Genomic DNA, 21,785 nt, shown 5'->3' on the forward strand with positions numbered 1-21,785 from the left:
CCATAACCATGATATATTGCAACCATACGATATTTAGGGTCATCATTTGTTCTGTTTGTATTTCTACTGTGTATCACGAGGTCCCTCCTTATTATTACTATTCCCAATTGTCACCATAATCATTGCACTATTAAGTACTGCTTTGGCACAACAACGAGCCCAACTGCCACACACAAAAAATCAGCAAGATGAACACAATGGTTGGGATCAGCATCTTTATAGTCATTCCAAGTCATGACGGTACCCTGCCGAATGCCACGTTCACCAAGTCATCTTCTTGTATTCCTGCTTCCTTTTTCATTTTTTCTCCTAGTTCATGCACTGCTGCTTTCACATGCGATAGTGTCCCATTTTCAGCGTCTGTAGAAGGTATGAATGTGCAACATGAACTCCCGATCTTTTTGCAGACCCTGCCCTCCATTGCCGTAAGGAGGTCGAGGACATAGCGGTTTTGCATTGTCATCAACCGAAGTGCTCTCATTTCCACTTTGATTACGTTGAACCCTCCTTCAGTGTCATTTGCTAACTGGATCAGCTCCAAGAGAACGATATGGAGCGACTTGACGTTAGCCCTGGTTTGGATGCTGAGCATGAGAGATGCATAAAATGTCTCTGCTGAGCTGAAAAGCTTATATTCATTGAGTATTTGTGCAAGCAGATCAGAGGAATCTTGGGACAGGTAATTGGAGGATTGTTTTTTCCTGATCAGGCGATCATGGCGCTCTTCTTTTGGATGGACATAGAAGCCAGGGGGTTACACAGTAGGCATTACTTCTGTTGTCTCGGGTGTTGCTTGTACATCGCCATGCAATTCCCCCCCTTAGGTGCTCCTTGGGCACTACCAACAGGGCTGAATGCAGCATTACAAGCGAACAATAGCCCCTCCATGATGACAGGAGGTGCAAGACACCTTTTTGCCACAGACACAGTAGTAGTCCATAAGCGCTGCAGTTCCTTTTCAATGGCCTGGAATGAGCAATGTTCTGTTGCATTGTTTGATGGACCCCACAGAAACAGTCCCTTCACTGTAGAAACACAGTTCATAATGTTCTTCTTGTTGTATTTTCACTGGCTTCTCGATTGCGATAACCCATGTCAATTTTGTAACATGTTCTGTCCATATTCGTGCACATGTTTTGTCTGCAAAGGCTAGCATTTCTTCAGAATAACCACGGAGCCCTTCTGCTTTACACATGAAAGTTGCTTCTTGCCACTTGTTTTCTGTGAAACCTGTCCTTGTATGGCCAGGAAGGGCTCCTTGAAGTATTTGGGACAGGTCGTGCCCACCTTGCATTTGTGAATGTCTGGATCAAGGAGATCTAGCTAGACACTGCGTGTCTGAAAAGTGCCCTTTATCCTACATAGTGCAAGGTGGATGAGACATTGGGCCTCATTACGAGTCCAGCGGTAACCGAGGCGGTAAAACCACCTGGTTACCGCCAGACTCGTATTACCATTCCGCCTCCGTGATTCCCGAAATTACCGGGGCATTACAACCCTGGTTTTCCGGGAATCACGGAGGCGGTATGGTGTTAATCCCCATTCCCATTGAGTCCTATGGGACTCGATGGGAATGGGGATCATGGAAACACCGGCAGCATCTCATAATGCTGCCGGTGTTTCCTCGTCCGCCTGCAGGCGGGAGGTGTTAAACCCGCCAGGTCAGACCTGGCGGGAACATCACCTCCCGTCTTTCAGGAGTTGTGATCGCCCGGCATGGAAACAACGGTGGCGGCGGCTTTACCGCCACCGTTGTTTCCATACCGGGCGATTTGTAATGAGGCCCATTGTTTCTTCTAAGGGTACCTCTTGCGGCACTGAAACCTTGGGTGCCCCAGATGCATGCAGTATTAAGGAACACACGTAGCAACTCCCATTAGTCATTCGCATTCCCATTGCACTCATGTCAGAGAACCAACTATTTGAGTGGCCGGCATGGCGAAGGTCTTCCACCTTACCTAATCCTAGGCCATGATATGCATCATATTTATTTTGGTGTGTTTTCCATTTTCTTCTGTCACTGCACAGGGGAAATGGTCTTCCTTCTAACATTGTTCTATGTGATCTACTTCTGTTACATAGTGACTTTAGCACACGTGGTGTCAGCAGTTGAAACATTACACTAATGTCAGCAGTTGAAACATTACACTATCACACAATGTGGGTTGGGAACTGCTATAGGTAGTATTTGTTGTATTTAACATGGTGTGATTTATCCGTAGTACATACTGCTTGGTGCTTGTTATTGAGACATCATTATTTTCATTCATGCTTTCATTCGGGGTTGGGAAATGGGAGTAAGCTATACGCATGTTAGGGGCTGGAGTGGACAACATGTTAAATACTGAGGTAGATGGTTGTACATTAAATACAATAGAGGGTAGAAAAGTGGCATTCAGGATATCTGGTGACTCATCTGTTACATTTTCAATGGATACAAGAATTCCTGGCACTCTTCTCGTATTTTTGTTCACAGTGGTGAGGTTTAAGGATGTATTGTCATTCCAGCTCCATTTGTGTCTGTCCCATACCCACTTTCCCCCCTCGCCCCTTCTTTTAGATGGGTCCCCAGATAAAAGATGCTCCCCAATAAATACCTAATATAAACATCAACAATATAAACAACATTATTGTGAACTTCATTCCACAATAAAAAATATATGCTCTTGTAAAACTAATCCTATTCCTACTGCTGTCTACATTTGCATTTTCATTCAGTGGTGCCTTTCCATAGTTGTAGCACCTGTAGAGAGGGAGAGAACTGGATGGGTAAATGGAGGTGGGAGGGAGAGAGAGAGAGAGAGAGAGAGAGGGAGAGGGAGAGGGAGAGTTACTCATTGTAGCTCATGCTCTAGCAGCAATGCATGTTCTTTCTTACACTTTCACATGCATAAATACAAAATGGCCTAGAACTACTTATACTGATGTTGCGGTAGTTGTTAGCTAGCTTCCCCGTCTGTGTATTCAGGAGGGCATAGCCCTGTGCTTTCCGAACATCTGAAAGATGGGCCCAGTATCACAACCCCTTTACTTTTACAGCAAATGGGACGCAGTACACAACTTCGTACGTTGTGGAATCTTGGGGCGTTCCACTTCCAAACAAAACTACCTAGATCCACTCTCCTGGCAGTAAGGGCTGGGTGGGGGTGCTATCTGCTGGAGTCCCTGTGGTTGTTTCTCTGTCCTCTGTGTGCGGCAGCGCAATTTGTATTGCTATACACCTTATTGCACATGTAAATTGGGTGAGATACTCTTTGCATTCCTCTCCTCGGACATTAACTGTTCTGTGTGCATCTGATGCTCTCATTACTGGCTACAGTGGCATGTGCATGCGTTGACCAGTTACTATTTCGTGGGGACACAGGTAGTGGTCCTTGCTAGGCTGTGTGCATAATTGGAACAGTGCCAGGGGCCGGCAGGACTCCCAATTTTTCTTTAGGGTGTTACCTATTTCGGATAACCTACTCTTGAGGAGGCCATTTATTTTCTCCACCATTCCATTTGCTTGTGGGTGATAAAGCGAGCACATCTTGTGTTTTATCCCTAAGTGTGACGTTACCTCTTTGAACAATTCATTAAAGAAGTTTGTTCCATTATCTGACCATATGACCTCATCGGGGGAATACTTCTGTGATGAGGAATTTCACTGCACACTTTGCATCCAGGTGGGCACAGGGCCCTGCTTCCACCCATCGGAAGAATGGACACACCACCACAATCAAGTATCGGTCCCCACTGCATCTTTCTCTCATGTCTGCATATTCAGTGTGAAGTTCACAGAAGGGGCCCACAGTGCGGGGTAACGTTCACGGTAATGTCCTCAAAGTCATCCCTGTGCTGAAAAACTGACAGGTGCTACATTGGATCACCATTTGGGTCAGGTACTCCTGTAAATTTGGAATGAACCAATCTTCCTTGAGATTGGCAGCTTATGTGTTATGGGGAGTGCCATGTAAGCATTTGTTTTTTGTGTTGACTCTTCACTTGCTGAAATGCATTCTGCACCCATGTGTACCAAGAGATACGCTGCTTGTTTGGCTGCTGCATCTGCTTTCCGCAAAGATATTTCATCCAAAATTAATTTATTTAATAACTCTGCATGTTGCACTGGGGAACCGTCTGCTCTCCTAAACCCTCTCCTTCTCCATCTGGATAGTCCTGCATGTACCGTCATGGTGACGTAAGCAGAATCAGAATAAATTGTCACACAGCATCCCTTGGATGCTCGAAGAGCTTCAATTAGAGCTTCAAGTTCTGCCGCCTGTGCGGAATAATGCATTGTTAATCTTTTTATGATCAATGTTTCATATTCCCCATCTTCCACTCTCGCTACAGCTGCTCCTACATGTTTTTCTCCTGTCTCTGGATCGATGGATGCTGATCCATCGATGAAAAAAACTTCCCCTTCCTAGGGCATACTCCTTTGCCTTTTGTGTGTCATCTCCTTCTCCCTTGTACGTAGCACAGTCATGCTCTTGCATGTCCTCAACAGTGCATAGTTCTGTAAGGAATGTGGTAGGATTTACTGTTTTGCATCTAACCACATGGATATTTGGTCTGGAGAGGATAATTTTATAAGCTGGTGCTCTTTATGTAGTCATGGTGGATTTCGATCATTCTAATATTGTGAACAGTGAGTGCTCGACGTATAGTTACGCAGCACCCCATGACAATGGTGGATCTTTTTTCAATGGCGAAGGCGGCAGCTGCGAGCACCTGTTCACAAGCGAACTGACATTGCATGACTGAGTCGAGTGTGCCACTGGAATCGGCCAGTGGTTTGTGTCCCACAGAGCTCTTCTGTGTTAATACTGCAGTCATGAGGGTACCATTTGAATGTGAGAACAGATAGAATTCTTGGGCATAGTCTGGGGTCGCTAATACTGGTGCTGTTGAGATCAAATTCTTTAGGTCATTAAACCCCTGTATCATTTCTGCTGTCCATTTAATGGACATTCTTTCTTTTTGGGCTTCCTTGAGCACTTGCAGGAGCGGCCTAGTGTATGCTGCATAGTCTAAATTCCTAGCTCTGCAATAATTACACAGTCCCAAGAACTTCTGTATTTCCTTAACTGTTTTTGGTTTGGCAGTGGCCCACACTGTTGCCAATCTATCTGGAATTATTCTCTTACCATCTTTGGAAATGAGCTGGGCCAAATGCAGGACCTCTGCCAAACAGTACTGGATTTTTTTCTTGTCTACCTTGTAGCCTTTTTGCGCTAGCAGTTGGAGTAAAGTGATGGAGTCCCTTCAATAGCTCTGCTCGCTGCTGCTGCAGACCAGGAGCTCAGCTGCATACTGAATGATCGTGCTGGGGACCTGAATATTACCAAGATCTTTGTGCAATATTCTATTGAAGATGCTGGGGCTTTTACAGTACCCCTGGGATAAACAACTCTGTTCATATTGTTTACCTCCCAGGGTAAATGCTGTAAGGTAGTGTGATTATGGGTTGAGGGTTACTGAGAAAAATGTGTTTTGCAGATCCACCACAGTGAAGTGGGTGGCCTGTTTCGGAAAATACTGCACAGGATGGAGGCAGGGTTAGGAATGAGAAGAAATCCTTTCTGTACAATATCATTAAGGGGGCGAAGGCCCTGGATCATCCTCCAACTCCCCCCTGTGTCCTTTTGATCGGATAGATGGCAGTATTGCATGGTGATGTTGAGAGGCCAATTATTCCCTGCTGCAAGAGGGCCCATAGTGTTTCCTCTATCCCCTCCTCTGCTTCCCTGGACCGGGGGTATTATTTTACTCTTGGTAGTATGGCTCCTGTTTTGAGCGTTATTTTTACGGGGGTCACTTATTTCAGCATTCCCACATCATGCGGGTTGGTGGTCCACAGGTGGGGCAGAAAGATGGGGGCCCACTGACAATAGCCATGAGAGGGCTCGGTACTTTCCTATACTGCACCATGATGTCACAAGGAATGCAAATCTATAACACTATCTCCCCATCATTGTTATCCTCAAACAACTCTTCATCGATCAATTCTCGCAATGGGATATTGGGGTCAATGCATAACACTGAGCGCCACTCACACCCATGTCAGTGCCTAGTACACCAATTCTCTTTGCAGACACTTACAGCCCCCCCCCCCAAGTCTAGGGACAGAATGGTGCCAACTACCACTTCGGGTGTTGCTACGGGGCAGAAAATAAAATCTGCAGGTACTCTCCATTCTTTCTTGGTCAGCTGGGGTACTGCTCTGGCTAATACTCAAATCCCATAAATTAACATATCAGGGTTCACTGGTATCCCTCTCACTACCATTTCATTTGCCATTATGTGAATCACCAACATTGCTGTTAGTTAGCACATGCCGAGGGTGGAACAAACAAACGCCCTGTCTGTAAAGGATATGGTCATGTTTAATTTACTGAGCAGGTCCCTTCCCAGTAGGTTGACAGGTGAACTATAGTAGAGGAGAGGGGCTCGTACTACCTTTCCCCCATCTTGACATCTAAATCTTCTATATATGTAACCGTTACCACAGCTCCAGAGAATCCCTGCGTGTGGAGAGTTTGTCCTGATAAAGGGAAGTCACCTTCACAAATGCATGACTTTTCTACCCCCGAGTCCACCATGAAGAGGAACTGTTTATTTCCTATATCTGCCCCCACCAGTGGTTCTTCTTCTGGATGCAAGGTGGTTGATAGTACTGGACATGCAAGTACTCTCTGTTGTCTGTCCTATTCGGGATAGGTACTGTCCCTGGGCAAGCAAAAGGGTCCCCTCCCAACACACAGGCCCCTTGGTAAGGGGCCGCTGCGCTGTTCGGAGCAGTAGCAAAAGGTTGTCTGTTCCCCCCGACCTGAGAAGCAGGGTGGTTCTGTTGTTTTTGCATTGTATGTGGTGGGTGGCGATAGGTGGTGGGACCGGGCATCAGGGGAGGTAGCTGGTTGTACCCTTGGTGTATATCGTATGGGTTCATCATTGATCCTTGGGCTGGCCCATGTGGGCTACCAGGGTGGAGGTTCCCATATTGTTGTTGATTATAGTGTGGTTGGGTATATGGGTAGTTCCCTCCCAGCCTTCTGCAGCATTCCCTGGCAAAGTGCCCCCATGTCCCGCATGACCAACATTGCCCTTGTCCACCTCTTCTTGGTCCCTGTCTAGCAAATCCCCCTCCTTTTTGCCCTCGGGACCCACCTCGTCCTCTTGGTGGCCTTCCTTGCCATTGGGGTCCTGCATATTGTTGATTTCTTTCCCCACTGTTCTTGCCCGTTGTCTGCCCACACAGCAGCGTCCTCGCCTTTGTGGCGACAGAGGCACATCACTTTTCTCCCATCTGATTTGGGGCGATACTGCTGATTCCACGGCCAGTTTCACTAGTTTCATTTGCACTAGTTTCACTTCCTCGGCCTGCCTTCTTTGAATAGTTTCCTTTTCTCTCTCTTTGATCCTCCTACAATGATATACTATGATGCTTTGAATCTCGGTGCAACCTTTCGCTTCTGTCCCCGCTATCTTATCTAGGGCCTTCTGCACTTCCTTTGGGAGTCCCTTCTCAAGAATAAAATAGAACAAGGACGTTGATTGGTCCCAAGCGGTGCCCGTTACTGCTCTCCACATCTCTTGGACCCGGAGAATGAACTGCGCAGGGTCTTCCTCATCTCCCATAGTGCCTTGCATTATGGTGTGTAAGTCAGGAGAATCTGGGGAGGCTCTCCGCAGTGCATCCCACACCGTGCTCTGATATTTTTAAATGAAGCTCCATCATGGGAGTCATTACTTATGATTACTCCCGGGTACCCAGATTTCACCCACACTGATTCTGCTTGATCTCCTACCGCAGACACTAGCAAGCTCTTGATGCCTCCTATAGTTAGGGGCACCCCTGCTGTGTGTTTCTCAAAGGCATAGATCCATTTACCTGCACCCGCCGTGAGTGGGGGAGGGACTTGAGGAGGTTGTTTTTATCCATTTGTGCCCATGGAACATAATGAGTCTGACCTACTCCCTTATCGATCAGGTGCACTTGCAGTTTTGATTTTACTTTCCCACTTTTTACTCCACCCCCTTTCTTTTTTGCTAGGGCCATTCTCCCAAACCTTTCTTGCAACCTCCCTTCCCATATCCCTTCCACCCTGGGTGTTGTCAGGTGTACTTGCTGGACCCCTCCCACTGCTCCTTCTTCCCCATCATCAAAGTCACTCCAGTACTCCTCGTCCCTCACTGACCCCACATTTTCTGTATGGGGCGCTGTCAATCCTGAACAGAAAATCTCCTGATTTCCACTCTTCCTCCTGTGGAGGAGGAGCGGTGGCTGGAGGTCGTGCTGTACTCTCTGTTCCTCTTGCTGCTTCACATGCCGCTCGTAATCTAGCTAATTCTGTACAGGTGGAGGATAACGCTACTTCGATGTCCCTAGCACCCACTCCTGTGTGGGTGGGTGTTGTTGGTGGTGGATCATATGGTGGTGCAGTGCTTGTGTTCGCTAGAGTACTTCGCTCAGACACGTAGGCCAGGTTTGAATACCCTTCTGCTGGTCTTGTTAGTAATGGGTACATTTTCTTGGGTTGACCTTCTTCCTTTTCACTCTCTCCCATATTACCCATTATCAAATTCTCCGAAGTTATTTCTCTTTTCTCTAAAACGGGTGTGTCTTCAAACATCCGCCACAAATCCAGTATTTCTCTTTGTTTTTGCAGGTGCTTCCCCTTATATTTAGCAGCCAGGTATGTGGACATGTGGTCTAGGGCACCCTTATCGAAGGACCCTTCCTCTGGCCAGGAGTAGGGCATTTCTTCCCCCTTTGTTTCCGTCACCCACTGGCTGTGGTATTTCTTAATTTTGTCACTATTTAGGGGCAGGCTTTTACATATATGAGTTAGGGGTGTGCATGTCCCCATGGTTGTCATCTGTCCACAATGCCTGTAACAAAAACACTTGTGTAATATCTTTTTCCATCCCGTCTATATCATCAGGGCACACAGAGTCAGTTACTTTATATTTGTCACATGTATGTTATATCTGTCTTTGTACAATCAGGCAACATACACACAATCACTTTTTAAAACAAAAACAAAACGTATACTTTGCAAAAATAAATCTTCCCCTTGGAGCATCCCCACACCTCTCCTACTCACTTTACTTTTCATTCACACCTTACCTGCCCCTCCTGGACCTGCTCCCTACATATGAAAGAAAAAATGGAAAATATTAAGCTAAAACAATGACTACTACTTTTTCCCAAGCCCTCTAGTTATATAAGGCTCCTAATATTCTCCGTATTTATATTTTCCTGCACTGGTCGGGATTGTGCGCTGAGGCCTCCACCTTCTCGGATAGGCTCCCTTTCCTTCTCCCACTATATTCTCCATATAACTTAATAACCAAAGAAAAAAGAATAAAAAATGGCCATGAAAAACTCCCACATTCATCTAATCAATCTATCTAGTCATATCCATTCACTGCGTGTTCCCCTCTATCATACTGCTCCATTCTCAAACCCAGACATTGTTATCCTTTGCAGTCTATACTCACGTGTCTGTGTTCTTCCGAAAGCCTCAGTTCGCTGTTAATCCACAACACGTCTGGGCCTCTACCTGGGGCCATACCCGGCTCCAAAGAGCAGGCAGGATTTTTGCAAAGCTAGCACTCACAAGGTCCACTTCTGTTGCGTACACGTTTTCTGGGGGACTGGTCAGCTCTAGGTGGGCACAGCCTTTTCTGAGAGGCCCATGACATTGCTGCAAGTACGGGGGCTAAGGAATCACGTCACAGGTCACCAAATGAAGGCATGTACCTCTGTGCACACACTTCAGAGTAAATACAACCCACTAGGGAAAAAAGCCAAGAGATAGTTTTGCAAGGATAATAAGGTTTTACTCGTATGAAGAACTCTGCTGCCCGAGAGCGCTCTGGTTTTACATCAGAAAAGATGAGGTTATAAACAGAAAACACGTCACAGCTATATGACATTTTATTGCTCCTGATTGGAGGCACCCTATGCAAGGGCCTGCTCCATAGGGGATACCAGTCGCTAATTGGCTGGCTCGTCTTCCTCTATCTGGCTCCACGTGGGTCAGCTGGGCTCAACCTCACAATGAAGGTCAGGACATGCATAAAACACAATGTTTCTTAGCTAAACTAAACAACTAAGATGGACCATTCATTCGTTATGGCAGGCACCTGGGTGGCACAGGAAAGGGGTGCCATGGAGAGGGGAGGATAAAATACAGTCACACTGACCCCTACATTCAGGGATTCATTCATACCGCAGTTCCTGCACCCAGGGTCACCCCCCAGGGGTTTGATTTATGATTTACCCTTCCCGGTACCTCATGATACAAAAGACATGTGTTGCTATTGGAGAGATATACAATTGTTCATGCTTTAGATCTGTGGTGGGCACCTTTAGGGAGGTTAGGGCCTGGGGGTCGGGGTGGTGAAGCGTAGCCGGCTCCGGCCTGGCTGTGTGGGTGTCAGAAGCCCAGTGGCAGTTTAGTGGAGATGGGTGGACACAGCGTTGGATCCTGGTACTGTCTCACGCTCTTCGAAGTGCACATTCCTGGAAGTGATGCTAGATATTCGCAACACTGAAGGGACAGGAGGGAAATGGACGTCCCTGGGAACAGGGTTCGTGTGGAGCAGGCCTTTGTGCAGAGAGCTTGGCACCTCTTTGTAAACTGGTGGCGCATGCATCGCAGTCCATCAACGTCTTTGCTTGGCCTAATACAAAATGGAGTCGCGGGGCAGGGACAGGGCTAGCGCTATTCGCCTACATCTATGTGCTACCAAGCCTTTATATGGGCATTGTGGGTGGGGGCAGCTCCCCTCTTATATCGTTTCATATGGGGTTCGCCTAGCTTGGAAGTGCCCTAGAGGGGTGGGATAGGATAATTTCCATCCCAGCATCAGAAGAGGTATATTGCAACAAGAAGCAGTATCATTCGGTGACCTGCTATGCTGATCTCACAATCACATACTGCTTGGCCTGCTTGCCGGGTTGCACCCACAATGCCATGGTCCAGAACAGCACACTGCCTGCGTACATAGCGAGCTGCAGAGGCCAAAGAACATGGATACTGGGCAAGTGCAAGTGCCATCATACATAATTATCTTGAAAAGGTGAGTGATTGTAAAGTGCGTCTTATTGCGCTGCGGCAGTGGTTCGATAAAGATTGTGCCAGCAGTGTGGCTAGTAGTCTGTGGTGAACCCTTACGTACCCTAAGTACAGTTGCAAAACATTTTGGTGAAATGTCTTTAGAGTAAATGCTCCAAAATCTAGTAAAGTAAATGTGAGTTTTAATCACCAGTAGTATCTTTAGCATGAAAACAGCCAACACGTGTTTCGACAATGAGTCTTTCTCAAGGCTAATGCATTCTGTTTCTTATCCTTGGTGTGTTGTCTTGATTGGTTCATAACAGTTCTCAACAGGTTATTACCTGCTTTTGGAAACAATGATTGTAACCCTCATTGGAATATTCCGAAGAGAGATGTCCTGTTAGGCATCGCCTCAGGATGCGGTCGGCATGCGTGTTTCATAATTATCTTGCATCACAAGAGAAATGCTATGTGAAGGGTGGGACTATTACAACTCCTAATCAATGCATGCCCTGCCGAACCTGCCATCTCACTCCACACATGGCATCCACCAACCCACAGGACCATGCCTTGCAGCATAATGCAGTAGCATGTCAGTAACACATATTGCTCCAACAGGTAAAACATACACACAGAGACCCACAGGAACCACAACGCATAAGGAACACATACCTACACAATATGCAGTGATGTTATCGAATAGATAACAAAGAATGCAATTTTGGACGAACACAAAACAATGGGAAAAAAATAACCAATTATGATAGGGTAATCAAATGTGGTTGGGAATGGGATAAGTGGTTTAAGGGGTGGGGGAAAAGTATTTTTTAAAAGGGGAGGCTTAAGGGGGGCCCAAAAATAACAAAAAAACAATATTTTTTTCAAGATGTTTTGCGATCTTTAAAAATTTATTCTTTGTTTATTTATTCGATAAAATCACATGCAACCACCTACACAGCAAATAGCGCAGTTCAACAATGCAAAATGATAATACAACACTTGGAGACATTGTTGCATGTAATTTGCAAACCATGTATGTGAATCCATTCCAGCAGGAGCACAGAAACCTCAAACATTCCCAACAATGACCAACCATCCAACAGGGCACAGGCATGACAGCACTACACAGGGCCAACACAGACAACATGGTGTGGAAAATCCTGCGGATCCCCCACTAAAACCCTACCTAGAGTATCCTCCAAGGTGGCCAGTAGAGGGGCAGACGCTTCCTAATCCCAATCCTCCTGGGGGTGGTGTACTGTTGGAGGATCACCTGCATGGACACCAGGCCCAGGAAAGTGGGGAGCATGCGCAGGGTCTAACACAGTATGTTTGCTTTGAGAGGGATACTGTTTATCCAGACATTGAGGAGGAATTGTTCTACTGCCATTTTTATACATCTTGATCCTCTGTTAAGGATGAAACGGTAAAATCCGAAGGAGTAACTCCACTTCGTGTTGAACCAAAAAAAACAATCTTTTGTATCTCTATGCTCCCATTTCTTCCACAATATCCAAGGTATTACAACAACTTTCTTTTGCAAAAAGGGCCACATCTTACAATTATTCTCTTAATAATATCTGGAGAAAAAAAAACATTTTACAACCTTGTAAAGAATTAGAGAAGTCAAATGTTCCCAAAAGAAACTACAATGCCCAGAATCCCTTAGGGACTGTGAAGAAGAAGAGGGCTGAAGAGGCAGACAGGAGTCTAAGTCAGGCAGGCAAGCCTAATGCTTTCTAACAAGGTCAGGCAATTAGTTTTAAGGACCTGTACCATAAACCGATTAGCCCAGCCCATCTGAGGGGCATAAAATACTGAAGCAGGAAGGAGCAGTACAAAGAAGCTGGGGCAGGAGCTCGAAGGTTGGCAGAAGTAGAAGAAGCAGACCACGTAGCCAACAGTTCACAACGAAGTGTGACCACAAAAGGGATGCCTGAGTAGAGAGGAGTAGGATTTCACCTGCAGACTCTGAGTTGGTCCCGTGCTCACAGACACTGTAGAGCTGTGGCAGCACTGGAACGGAGTGTATGCAACAGGTAGTCTTTCCAGGGTGCAGGGCTGAAGTTGCTGTTGTTTCCAAGGGCCGTGAGCAGAAGCAAGATGAGGGAAACTGGAGAGTAGGAGTATCTCCCTTGATGAGGCTAGATCGGAGACGCCTGTGCAACAGAGGAATGTCGATCCCAAGAGTGCCCGCAGTAGTTGCAGGAGAAGGAACTAAAATGGGAAGCAGCAGCAGCCCGCAATCGTTGTAATTAGGAGTTGGAAAGAGAAGTGCTGTACTCCTGAACAGCAGAATGTCCTTGCCAGTAGCAGTAACCAACTTTAATTGCACTTGCAATGTCATCTAAGCGAGTAAATGTTAACTGCAGAAGTGGAAAGTCTGTTTTTTAAGGGGAAAGCAACACGCGCTGATATAAAACGCTTGCGAGCAATGAAAGCCTTTCTTTCCCTAACATCAGTATTACTTTTTTGCCAAGCGTTCGCCTGTATCCAGGTAATATGGAGAACATTACCTGCAGCCTAATGGAAATAAAACAGACTTTCCCGAAGTGTTGCAAACAACGTTTTCAAAGCCCCATGTGAGACAATGTTTCCCGATACCTTGGAGGATGAGTGCTGACTGAAAGGTGGGAACCCGTCTCACCTTTGAAGTGGCAGTTTGAGTGCAAAACAAAATTGCGTGTGCCTTATTTTGGTTCTAGTAGAAAATATACAGCTTGCAACACATTAAGGCTGAAGCAGCAGTTGTAGAAGAAGTTGAAGCTGAAGCCAGAACAAGTATTACCCAAGCCTATAGAGAGAACTCTATGAAAGTAAAACCTTCTCTCTCAAAAACTATACACCATTGTTCGGAAGTTGTTAAAAATATTGTTCCTCAAGATTTCTCTAAATTGAATGGGACAAGAACATCCAAAGCTGGAATAGTGGCACAATAGCTTTGGAGTAACCATTAAAGGAAGGGTTAATATGAAGCTGGCAAAGGCTGCTAGGTACTTGTTAACAGAAGTTGTTTTCAAATATGCATGGTGAAGACTATATGAAGGAGGTAGTCTAAAAGCTAATAGCAGATTTTATGGTAGCTGGAAGACAGGCACAGAAGCTGCCCTTTCTTATTGTATTGAAAGAAGAGTGCCTTGCCAGCCTGTTGAGGTAGAAGAAGTCTTGTTAAGTTGCCCATCTCTGAAGGTATAGTTGTAGCAGCACATATTACTTAATTTCAGAAGTTGTATTAACAGAAACAGAACTGTGTCCTCATCTCAGAAATAGTAGTAGCATTATTAATGCTGTGGCAGTCCATATGATTGTCAGAAGTATAAAAGCTAGAAGAAGTAAAAGCTGGAACCAACTCTGGGGCAAGGGAGTCTGCTACTGCAGTGTTATACTAAGAAGGACGTTTCTGAGAAGAGAGCAAACTGTATAAATAAGGTGCTGCAGAAGTTGAAAGCAGAGAAGTTGTCATCAAAATGGAAGTGGTAGATTTGTCTTCAACTTGATCTATCTTTGCTGGAAAAGGAGTCGTCCAGGAAACCACATTGGTACTATTATTTTCACCAAGCATAGAAGAGGCTTGTCTTTCCAGTGGATTTTATTTGTGTGAACTTTTGTTTCTTGGAGGTAATTGACTCTGGGACATTCCTGGGGGAGCTAGACCTGTCCATGATCACTAGAAGTCCTCCAAGACACTGGGAGTTTGATAAACCTTGTATTTATGTTGTTTCATGTTGTTTTGAATGTTTATGTTGATTAGTGTAAGGGTTTGTTTTGTGAATGCTAGGAGGTTTTTCAATAGATTCTAGACTAGGTAGGGAATCACCTGGTAGAGTAGGTTTAGTTAGGCTTTATTTTATAATTGTGTGCACAATAGAATATTTATTCTGATAAATCTAAATCAAGTGTTCAGCCTTATATTAATGACCCTCACAATGGACATTACAAATCCTAGCACAGGCCATGCGTGTAACAACTGGTGGCTGTGAGCTGTGTGCACAGTGTTTCTCTGTGACAATACATATGTACTCCATATGACATAAGACTTCATTCAATTACTGGGATTGAGAATCATGTTGTAACAAAAGGAGCCACAACTGCATCAAAAGAGTGTCCATTGACATGCCACAGAAAATGCCACATATCCTCACTGTGACTGACACATGTAACCTTTGCCCTTGCATGTGTGAGGAACTCATGGTGTTGACAGTTAAGACAGACACAAGTGATCACAGTTCAAGGGTGTTTAGTAAACTGTATGCAGGTTGGAAAAATGCTTACTGCAAACCTAAATCTAAGATGAGAGCACGTGTCAACCATCAAATGAAAATAAGGCACTCCTAGTAGCGTTGTGTCAAATAAAAAGGGCATTTAATAAGAAACCTTTTGCCAAACCTTACAACTAATACAAAAAGGGTATGGGATAGTTTTAAAGAAAAGAAAGAAGTGTTCACGAATAATATGTCAGGATGCAGTAGCTTGGGTCACCCTTCCCCACATTTTGAGCACAGGGTAAGGTGGGATCTTGGAGCACAGCACTCTCTCGAGCTTCCCCAGCACGAGACGACAGTTCCACTTGCAGCTTTCAGGGCAGTCGATGGCCAATTCTTGTTTCTCTTGAAAGTCTCTTGCCTTTGAGGGCCTGATGTATTCAAGTAAAAACACAAAAGTTTCTTCAACAAAAGTAAAGTTTGTTTCCTGATTTCACTTAGGGTGAGGATTCTACACTCCTGGGTCCCCTTCTTCTGGGCGCTGATCTGTCTTTACTTTCAGCCTCTCTCCACCAGGTTCACCATGGATTTTCCTTCATTCACAAATCTTAACGTCTTTTTAAACAGTTCCAGTGCACATCCCTCTGGCGGGTTCTTGGGACTTCAGACTTTGTCCCCTTCTCATCAGCATCCCTCTTTCGGGTTTACTCTTGCCAACTTCACATTCATTTAATTTCAATGTTCACGGGATTCACTTCCCTTGCTTTCTCATGTGGCGGGATTCACTTCCCTTGCTTTCTATATATTTATTTATTTCCATTTATAAAGCACACAAACTGCCCCCGGGCATCGAGGCGCTGTTACAGAATATTCACTTGATACAGTATTTTAGATGCAGGTAGAATGGTATAGTTCTTAGGTATAGTTCTTAGGTCAAAGGCTTTCGACTGTACAGGGATTTTGCTTGACCTCCTGTATGACCACTTTGTGAACCACTTTGACCCATCCTGGTGGCGCTCCTATGGCCTTCTGGTATCTGTTCTCACTCAAATAGGGATTGACCAAAGTTTCTCGGAGCACCACCCATGTGGTACCGGTCCCCTTTTGCAACTGGTCTCCCTTTTACAATGTTACAGTTCTTTGAAATTCTCTCACTTTGCCTCTTTGCGACTTTCATTCACCACACTCCAGTTCTTATCGGCTCTCCCCTTGGCTCACCGGCTGTGATGAACCGTTTGGTTATCCTCTTAACTGAAGTCAAGGGTGGTACCACAGAAGCAGGAGTCTCCCTCGCTCTGGTTTATCAGGACCAATGTGCTCTGTGTACTGTTGACATCTGCTGCAGCACACTTGACCTATTGTCCTCAGTCTTACGATCTCTTCTGCAGAGGGTTCGCAGGGTTTTGTTGAAAAGGGCAAGGTTGTGTCTCTTCTTGTCAGCCTCTTGATATTTGCAGTTTTTCTCCTCCCCTTGAACTGCCGGTTCTGGATAGCTGTCTCATCGTGTGGTCTGCCTTCCTCGTACTGTGCTCTCTTGCTCCACCTTTTTTCCCTGTGGGTAAGGGAACGGGCCATCAGGGGTGTGTGATTATTGTCAATTGCCTGACTTTGCCTGACCCTTGTATTGGGAAATGTCAGGTAAACGGCTCAGGTGTTAGACCGTTGTGCGAAAGTGTTCATGTTGGGAAGGGGGGGAAGATTTTTTGAATGTCCTACGTGGTAGGATGGGGACGATGTATTGAAGGAAAAGGGGTTTCCCCCGCCTCACCCGTCAATGTCCCACTCCCCGACGACTCCCCATCCAGGTGATCCTCCCTAACTGGTCCACCCCCAGGAACTGGATCCAATAGCAATGGCCATGTCACTGCCACCTGGATGACAGATCCGCGGGGACTAGCTAGGGAGACACCTTCAGGTTTATCACATGCCCTTCCTCCATATGATGTAGCCACATTTACTTCACAGGGGAAACGGGAAAGAAAATCCATGGTTCCCTGGACTTTTCCCTTCCGGTGTTCCACTGTGAAACAATAGGGTTGTAGGTCCAGAAACCATTGCATGACCCGAGGGTTGGACTCTTTGCGTTGGCTTATCCAAACTAAGGGTGAGTGGTCTGTAACCAGTGTGAACTTTCGTCCCAATAGGTAGTACCTAAGATGGCTAGAGTTTCTAGTTCTATCTCAGAGTAATTTATTTCACATGGGAACAACTTGTGGCTGTTGTATAGAATGGGGTGTTCTAGTCCGTCGCAAATTTGGGACAGGACGTCTCCTAATACTATAAGAGATGTGTCTGTCTGTAACACAAACTCTTTTGAGAAGTCCACTACCTTTAGGATTAGGTTTTGGCATAACATCTGCTTGTAGCATATCTCGTCCTCATCATTCCTATTATGTTTCTGGGGTTTGGCATTTTTAAGTTTATTTGTCAGCCGGGCCGTTTTGTCTGAAAAGTTAGGGATAAACCTCTGGTAATATCCTATTAGACGAAGGAAAGGCCTAAGATCTCTTTTGGTCTTGGGAGTTGGAGTATCCAAGAAGGCTTTTACCTTTTCATGTTCGGGCTGTACATTCCCATTCCCTACGAAAAAGCCAAGGGACTTCACGGCTGATTGGGCCAATCTGCACTTAGCTGGATTAGAAGTTAGGCCAGTATTCCTGAGGACTTTCATGATAGTATAAAGATGGAAGAGAGGGTCCTCTTAGGTTTTACTATAAATGATGATATCGTCAGTGTAAGCTCCACAGAAATCAGAATAGGGCTGCAGGATGTTATCCATGAGGCACTGGAACGTTGCTGGTGCACAGTGTAGGCCGAAAGGGAGGACTTTAAACTGGAATAATCCTAAAGGCGTCAAAAACAAGGTTTTTCCTTATCTGGCCCATATACAGGGACTGGCAAGTACCCCTTGGTTAAATCTAAGTTGGATAGAAAGATGGCTGTACCGAGTTTATGAATTAGGTCATCGATGCATGGCATGGGATAGGCATCAAAATCTGATACAACATTAACTTGACGGAAGTCTATGCAGAATTTCCAGCAACGGTCAAATTTGTGACCAACACGATAGAAGAGGACCATCGACTTGAGTAGGGCTCAATGATATTGGCCTTCAACATTTTGACTTCCTTGATCACTATCTGTTTACGTGCCTCTTATCGATGATAGGGTTTTAGATTTTTTTAGGTTTTAGGTTCCTTTTTAGATTTAAATTAATTTAGATTTGTTTTTAGACCCCTCCCTAAAGCAGGATTTGGTGGCACTGTGTCAACCAGAAAACGCAATGTTCTATTCCCTATCTTCACTCCCACTCAGGGTTCCTATTCCGGGTTAGCAGTTACTGATAGCACTGGGTACGCTAAAGCTCTGTTTGGGCTGTCATATTGAGAAGTGGTGGTGGACCCTGGGAGCAGGAAAGGATTTCCCCCCACACACTTGCCCCTGTGTAATGCGTCACCATGCTCTGTGGCATGGTGTTCGTGTCCCACACTGGAGCAGATGCCTGGGTGAAAGTCTGCACCTGGAGTTGAATTTGCTGGGCCTGTGCTTATTGGGGGTGTGCCAGATGTAATACATCGGGCGTTAGAGTTAGGGGACATGGTTGGCCTGCTCCTGCATTCTCGCACAAAACTATCCATCTTCCCACATGACCAACTTTGCTGCCCCACTTGTGATCTTGTCCCTGCAAACCTTCACCCTCTACACCTCTGAAAAAATCCTTATCCTCTCTGGAGTCCCTCCATGTAGGGGGCTGGGCTCCGGTTGTCCATCCGTGGTGCTGGTTATTACTGCACCCTCCATGTTCATCTTTGATAATTTCTTCTGCACTAACTTTGCTTCTTCTGTCTGCATCTATTCTGCCCAATCCCTATCCTTCTCCTGCTTCTGTTGACAATAGTGTACTATGGGAGACTTAACTGTATTAAATGACTCAAAGAAAACGACCTATAACTGACCGACGCCAGGACTACTCACGTCTGACCCATCTGTTAATCTGTAGCTGAACGCATACTTACATGCTCATCTCCCCTGCTTACTCCACCTTGCTTTTTGACTTTCAATGTATACTGTGCATTAACCTCTGTGTACAAATACTTGTGTATATAACTCTGTATATAACTCCATGTACAAACTTGTGTGGTAAGCATTATCCTTGTTGTCATTGTATCCTGTAACTACTTGGAATGTGTATCTGTCACTTGTAAGCTTAACGTATTCTTGCACACGCGCCCGGATACCTTTGGGTCTGGCGCGCGCTATAAATAAATAAGTAAATAAAATAAATAAAATAAATAAAATAAATAAATAAATGTGTGCCTTTATCTCAGGCCATGGTTTTTCTTCTATCCCAACCACTCTACTCACCTCCACCTGAACTTCTGTGGGGAGGCCCTTACTTAATAGGTGATAAAAAATGGGAATGTTTTTGTCCCATGCTTCCCCAGGCTCTGATGGCCACACATCTTTCATATGTTGTATGTAAGCTGCGGGGTCCTCCCTCCGCCTTCATCGTACGGGCCATAATGTAGTTCATATCTGCCCTAACAGGGTATATATCCCTCAAAACCTTCCACATCTGTTTTCGACAGTTGTTAAAGGGAGCACCATCATGTGTTGTGCCATGCAGCGTCACTCCCTTAAACCCTGCCTTTCTCCAAATCTTGTCTGCCTGCTCCCTGGGCAGGGAGGCGATGAAGCTCTTCATATCCCAAACCACTAACGTGACTCCTGCTGTGGGTTTTTCTAGGGCATAAATCCACTTTCCAGGTCCCACTGTTAGGGAGGGCACGGTACCCATAAAATTGTCCTGATCCATTTGGGCCCAGGGAACATACTGCAATGCCCCACCCTCCCTTCTGCAACAGCAGGAACTGTGTTCCTCGCTTTCTAGATTGTAATGCTTTCCTTCATTTCCTGGTCTTAGCTAAGACTAGTCAGCCGAACCTTGGTTGAAGCCTGTTGCTCCAAGAGGTTTGCTCCTCCGAGCCATCTGACTCTCACTCACTGCCATCGTCATCTCATCCACCCCCCTCTGTCCTAGTTTGCATGTTTCTCATCCTCACTCTCCCCTGTCCCTATGAAGGGTACTTGGACGGTGTGGCCATCTATTTTAAAGAATATCTTCCCCACTCTCCACTTGTCGGTCCCTAGGGGTTTATTGTGCTCTGGTCCCTTTGGGTGTTTTGTGCGGTTGGTTGTTACTCTCATTTTGCAATGTTTTCCTAAATCCTTGTTCTGCTTCCTGTAATGCTTCCTCTACCTGCTTAGAGAAACCTAGGGGTATTCTCCCATGTAGACCCAGAGAATCCTCTATTCAGGTGGCCAGGGGAGGGCCATCGCTTTTGGATCCCAACCCTGGGGGTGGACAAGTGAGGGAAGAACACCTGGGATGGGGGAACCGGGGTTGCCCTCAGGAGAATACCTAGGAGAGATGCAGTATTCCAATGAGACGATAGGTGGAGAAATCCCTGAAGCCTTTGTGAGTTATTTAGGCCCCATTATCCCTAACCCAAGAACGAGACAAACCAGTTATCCCAGAGCAGCCCCAGGGAAAGGAGCAAGCAAGGTGAGATACAGACATAATCTCAATTTCAACGCTTCTTTGTCTTTCCCCAGTTCAGATCATGAGAAGGGTTATACATAACTGTGTTCACATACTCAGGTGTGTAACACAGGGAGTAATTTAATACAAAAGGAATCACCTTTTATCTGGCAATCACCCTGTAGTAACATAGCCTGTAGATGTAAATTCCCATCTCACCCCATCTCCCCCCTCCCCATTTACAACAAATACTGAGATGAGGAAGAGGGGACTAACATCAGTAAAGATTGCACATAGGAATAGTATGGGGAAAACAAAGCAAACGTAGCGTAGAAAGAACTCAAGTTGTCCCAAGAAGGGTCTGTGTATGGGAGACGAGAAGAGTGCTGGTCCTCTCCAGAACCTGTGAATGCAAAGGCTTGTTCCCCTGGGCTGGCGGGACAGCCCACGAGTCTCCAAGGGCCATGCGGTGTGACCCCTGATCTCAGAATGAAAAACCATTGCAGAGCTGAAGCGCAGAAGTCAGCCTGGTGAGTCTGAAAGCATTGCGGAGCCGGATTGTGAAGAGTGTGACACAAAGTAACACTAGCAACGCATGTGGAAGAGGACCGCATTTGTGTGAGTGTTAGATTGAAGCTAACAGGAAGATTTGAACGAAGTAAAGATATAAGTGACAGTGTAAGGGCAACACTAGAGAGACGCGTGTGTGTGAAATAATAAATGGAATAAAGTCAGACATTTAAGTAATACAAGGACCTAAAACCTGTGGAAAGGGTGCGAGCAACAAAAAGAAAAGGGTGCGAGCAACCCGGAAACATAGAAACAGGTGCTGGAGTGCACAGAAGAGTAAAATAAGCATGCAAGAGGCACAACAAAGAGAAGGAACAAAGGACAGTGCAAGTGTGCACGACACAAGGAAAGCAATAGTAAGAAACAAAGAGAGGGGCAAAGGGTCAAAGTGGTTGTGCTGAAGAAAAGTAAAGAGCC

The sequence above is a fragment of the Ambystoma mexicanum genome, chromosome 11 (genome assembly GCF_040938575.1).
Source record: "Ambystoma mexicanum isolate Mex_15411 chromosome 11, UKY_AmexF1_1, whole genome shotgun sequence".
Taxonomy (NCBI): domain Eukaryota; kingdom Metazoa; phylum Chordata; class Amphibia; order Caudata; family Ambystomatidae; genus Ambystoma; species Ambystoma mexicanum.